Genomic DNA, 6,021 nt, shown 5'->3' on the forward strand with positions numbered 1-6,021 from the left:
TCCAGCTGAGGACGCCGAGAATTTCAATACTTTTGGAGATGGGAATATTAGTAGCACTGAAGATAATATACGAATCTGGCAATATCTGTCTAATGGTAAATTGTATATATATGGTTTTACTAGCATTAAAATGAGACATTGATCGTAGATAAGTTCCTTGATTTATGGAGAAAGGCTGTACCGGGAGTTGAGAGTCAGAGATATTTGACTTTGTAAATGGGTGTTTGAGTGTGAATGAACTGTGAAGTGTTGAGTCACCCGTGCATATGAATTCATACATGAAAATTCTTCGGTAAACATAATATGCTTGTCGTTTCTGAAGAGTAAGCGACTAAAAGGGACACTTTTATCTACATTCTTTTTGCTCCCTTTCATTCCCTTGTACCTTGTCTGTCCAAACCCTCTGCATTTTTACTTTTCATTTAGTTAATTTCCTCTCTCCACTGTCTGGTTCCTGTGAGTCACTGGCATTGGCTCCAGGGTAAAATATTTTACTGCCTAAGAAATCTTTATGGAACTTCTGGGTGACGAAGCAATGGCCCCCAGTTCCTGTGCAGCCCTTAAGTGGGCAGGGGGTGCTAAGAATCCCACGGTGTAAAAATAAGTTTATACATCCAAAAAGAACCTTAAGAATAGGAAACTTGGAATGTTCGAACTCTCAATCAGGCTGGTAAAAATGGAAGAACTTATTTCAGTGTTCAAGGAATACAAGATGAGCATATTTGTGCTCTTACAGTTAAACGAGGTTGCTTGGAGTTGATAAAATGAATTTGGAAGATGGTATTACTATGCTGGTTTCTGGTAGGAGTGATGGAAATCATTACCAAGGAGTAGGCTTACTGCTTGAGTAGAGATGCTTGCAAGGCGCAGTATGTGAGTTTGAACCAATTAATGAGCGCTTGCTTTATGCTCAGCTTAAAATCTGACCATGGTAATATCAGTATGGCTTGTAGGAAAGTACGCTCCGACAAATGAGGCTGCTGATGAAATGAAGGATGACTTTTATGGAGAAGCTGCAGGATGTAGTGAATAGAGTGGCAAGACATGATGTGTTAGTTTGCATTGGTGATTTTAATGCGATTGTTGGCAGTAGTAGGGATGGCTTTGAAGATTGTATGGGTAAGGAGGGTAAAAGTTGGTATAAGAAACGAAAATGGGGTGCGACTTGCAAGCTTTTGTTTGGCGGGCAAATTTGACCTTATAATTGGTGGAACTATCTTTGAGCATAGAAAAATACATAAGACTACTTGGATTTCACCATGTGGTAAATATTGTAACCAGATTGACCACATTGCAATTAGCAGAAGGCATAGGAGTTATTTTTTGCAAGATGTTTGCGTATGGAGTGGGGCAGATATAGGTAGTGATCATCAACTTGTTGTGTCAAAGATTAAAATAAAACTTAAGAGAAACGTTAATGGTAATTGTACAGGAGGTAATAATTATGATCTTGATGAGCAGAGAAGAGATGAGAGCAAGAGGGAAAAGTTTCGGAGCGAATGTAGAAACTAGTTTCTAGTCCAGCAGACTTTGATGGAATCTGGAAGAACAATGCCAGTATTAATCAAATGTGGAGAGAGGTAAAAGAGGTTTTGCATGCGAGAGTGCTAAGGTTACTATTAAGAAAAAGGGGAAAAGCGAGAAGGAAAGAGTGGATGTCAGATGAAACATGGAATGTAATTCAGAAAAGCTGAAAGAGGCTAAGTTATGAAGTGAAGAACATGTTGATGGCCAGGTAGTTGAAGTACTTAGAGCAAAGTATTGGAGTTTATATTCTGAAGTATAAAGACTCGTTAGACGTGATAAGTGGAGGCTATATGATGAACAGGCAACAGAGACAGAAATTAAGTAAAAATGATGGTCAGAGCACAAGAGCAGCGTATATCAGGCCATAGAGGAGTTAACTGGGACTGAAAACAGAAGGAAGGAAATACCTGTACGAGATAGAAATGGCAACTTGATGACTAAAGATTTGGATATAAAAAGGAAGGTGGAAAGAACATTTTGAATCTGTTCTGAATAGACCAATCCTAGCTGAAGAGGACATTTTTCTAGCCGAGAGAGATGTGCATATAGCAAACAGGGGATATAACTGAAGAGTGTAGCAAAATCTATAAAGGAGTTAAAAGAATTTTAAGGCTCCAGGTGAGGATGGAATATTCCCTGAAATGCTTAAGGTGGAAAATGAGCGAGCTGATGAATGCGCTTTTTGAAACTTTTTTAATGTGGCTTGGGATAATGGTGGTGGAATTCCAGAAGAGTGGAAAAATGGAGTGATTATAAAAATATCAAAAAGGAGATTTAAGTGTGTGTGGCAATTGGAGGGGGATAACTTTTTGACACCTGTAGTTGCAAAAAGTCTTTTTTCCAAAATCTTGTTGGAACAGAATAGAGCCAGTAATTGATAAAATTCTTAAGAGGAAGAACAAGCGGGATTTAGAAAGGGTCGAGGTATGTAATGATCAGTATTTTTTATTGTAAGGCATCTAATGCAACAAGTTAATGAGAGATGTGAAAATGCCACTTAACATATGTTTTGTGGATTTTTGAAAAGGCGTTTGATAGTGTTTCACGTGTGAGCTAGTGTTGAAAATTATGAAGATTCTATGGTATGGGCTCAGAAAAGTTTGTAAATATTATTAGAAGCCTGCATGAAGGTACTTTTTGTAAGGTAATGGTGGGTGGTTCTTTGAGTGATCCTATTTGAAGTTAGGTCAGGAGTGATTCAAGGAGGAGTTCTTTTCGCCATTGTTGTTTGTTTTGGTTATGGATTATGTTATGCGAAAAAGGTTGTAAGGAGAACAGGTGCAGGAATTAACTGGAAAGAAAATAAGAAGCTGGATGGATTTGGATCATGCTGATGATATTGTACTGATTTGAGGAAGTATTTACGAGATGCAGAGGGTGCTCGATTGTCTGGTTAAGGAAGGAGAAAAAGTGGGATTGGTAATAAAATTGTGGAAAGACTGAAATTATTAATATGAACGTGGAGAACCAAATCGATTGTGTAATTGGGAATAATGTGGTGAAGAATGTAGGAAAACTCTTAAATATCTGGGAACGATTGTATCATCTAATTGGATCATTAAACAATGAAATTGAGGAGAGTGATTAGACAGGCTTGGCGAGCTGTTGGAATGTTGAAATCTCTTTGGAATAATAATATGCTTTCGGTACATACTAAAGTGAAAATTTACTAAGTCCATGGTTAGACCCTATTTTAATTTACGGGCAGTGAGCTCATGGTACAGTACAATTGCAACAGACTCAGAAAGTGTTAGTGATTTGAGAATAAAATACTGAGAAGGATTCTTGGGGTAAAGTGGCAAGACAGAGTTACAAATGAAAGAGTAAGGGATATTACGAGAGTGGAACCAGTTAATGAATATGTGAGACTGTCTCGCTGGAAGTGGCTGGGGCACATATACAGAAAAGAAGGTTGGTTTAATACAGGATGTGCCAGAGTGGATTGCTATTAGAGGAAGAAGAGGTAGTGGTGAGGCTGAGGGACACCTGGTTGAGGACAATGAAAAAGAAGCAGGAGAGGAGTGTTGGTGGGACCTGAAGGAGATGGCAAGAGACAAATATTGGTGGAGGTAGAGTTCATTGAGACCCTACATCCCGTGGGGTGCCTCAGGAAATGATTGATTGATTTGATTGATTGATTGATTTTACCATGAACACACGACCAAAGAATATACTGCGTGTCTTAATATTAACAAATGCTGCAAAAGTGAAGTAGTCTAAAATTACAGTCAACCACTTCACTCCGATGACGTATTATCACACACATATATATATATATATATATATATATATATATATATATATATATATATATATATATATATATATATATATATATATATATATATATACTATTGTTGTTAGTACCAAACGATTTTAAAAGTGACGATTTAAGAGAGACATTTGGTACCAGAGAAGTAAGCTGTAGTCTTCATTAGTCTCCTCACTACTGCAGGTCTGTCCTAACCTTGAATAAAATCATTTGGTGGTAACAAGAAGCCAAAATATCAAAACACGTCATAGAACTGAGTGGGTTAATGAAGCCGATAACAACGCTAGGTTCATATTTAGCAGCTTTGGTCCGCTCCTTATGGCATCAAGATTGGCAATTTAGCTGAGTTAATTCCATACAAATGATATCGGGTAAATGAGAGGCAAGGCAAGAAGGGATTGTGGAAACTGTATTTAAATGCAGAGTAGATGAGTAAACTGCCTGTTAATAATGAAGGCAAATACTTTATTGTGGTATTATTGTCGTGTCAGGACAGAGGTATAAGTGGGGCTGAAGTGTATAAAACACACTGAGGAGAAAGAGAATATTTTTTCCTGCAATAGGTCAACACAAGATGAACACTAATCTTGATGTAATGATGGATGATGGGTAATGGGCGATGACGACGACGACGACGATAATGGAGCCAAAAAATTGGCAAGTGATCTTTTTTGTTCTCCCACTGTGAGGATCCATGAGGGAGGGCGTCTGTCCCAAGATGGTAAAATGGAAAGATACTGTTTAGAAAGGGGAAAGGTTTCTCTCCTGTCTTTCCTTACGCAGACATCAGCTTTATCGGAATATATATATATATAGAGAGCATAAAAGAGCAGCAGGTACATATATATATATATATATATATATATATATATATATATACCAAAGTATATATAATATAAAATAAGTGTTAAGGCACCCTGCCATGCCTCTTCGTCAGAGCTGGCTGACATTTCTTCTAGGTCAGCGAATGAAAACTGTAGCTTCATACTTTCGACGAGAATGTAGCCACATTAGATTGTTAAGTTACACCTCGTGCATACAACACCATCCTACTTATGTCCCCGGGTGTCATTTATCACTACACACTGAATCATGTCGGATTCTGTGACATTATGCTAATTAATTGTTAGGGGATATGGAAGGGAAGTTAATAGTGGGTATAGAGGTAGGTTGAGATACACTGTATACAAATTGTACAAATGTGTTTATGTGGTTTTTCAAAATAAACTGTACATAATACGCACATAATAAAGATGTTATGATTACACCTCATCGTTCATAATCTGCAACACAGCTGTTCTGGTCTGCCTGACAGTGTGTTACAACCAGCGTACATATTCTTTTGCATCTGTCACTGTTTACCATATCAGCATATTAATCACTTCACCACGATGACGTATTATGCTTTTTATCATTTCTATTTGCAGAATATTTTTTTACCTTAGGAGAGCTCCTCAAGTAGTCAAGTGTCTTAGTGAAGGTTTTATCAAATATTTCTATATCGAAACGCCCCAAGTTTATTACAGCATAATACTATAGCCTAGTAAATCATCCCCACCAAGTTTCCATATCAACTCCTCTGCTGAGAGGCTGTTAATCCATGCACCTTGAGGTGGTACTGCTCCTACATATTCCCCCAGACAAGTCGGCAGGGTATAGTACCTGCCAAGGCATATCGTGTAAGCCCAGGGTCTACCTGAGCTGAGCAACACTTAGTGTAAGGGCTCGGAACCAAGGTGCTGTGGCGTAGTGGACAGCTGCCTTAGTCACAGCTGAGTAAAACCGCCTGGGGCTCAGCAAGATTACAGTGGCAAGTCCATCCTCTCGCTGATGCAGTTTTATCAGGCAATCGGTTTTACCCCTGGCATTACAATGACTCCAGTAATATGCTAACCACAGTATACCGACAGTAAGTGGAGTGAAGAGAAATACAAAGGTACAAACATACACATGGAGAGGGAGACGGGGGAGTGAGAGATGCATGAGGGGAGGAGGTGGAGGCAGTGGATGAGGAGAGGGGAGTGTCAGTGTGGAAAGGACAAGGGGAAGGGAGGGAGATGAGGAGAAGGAATGATAAGACTGTGAGGGAGATGGGGGGGGAGGTTGGGGGGAGGGGATGGGAAGGGAGATGGGGGCGGGATGGTATGGTGGAGTTGGCCTCGTTACCACAAACTCCATCACCGCCTCAACTCCACTTCTCATTGCTAACTTCTTCCTTCTTG

The sequence above is a fragment of the Coenobita brevimanus genome, chromosome 63 (assembly GCF_032717465.1).
Source record: "Coenobita brevimanus isolate Jiangsu-jjx chromosome 63, ASM3271746v2, whole genome shotgun sequence".
In the NCBI taxonomy this organism is placed as follows: Eukaryota; Metazoa; Arthropoda; class Malacostraca; order Decapoda; family Coenobitidae; genus Coenobita; species Coenobita brevimanus.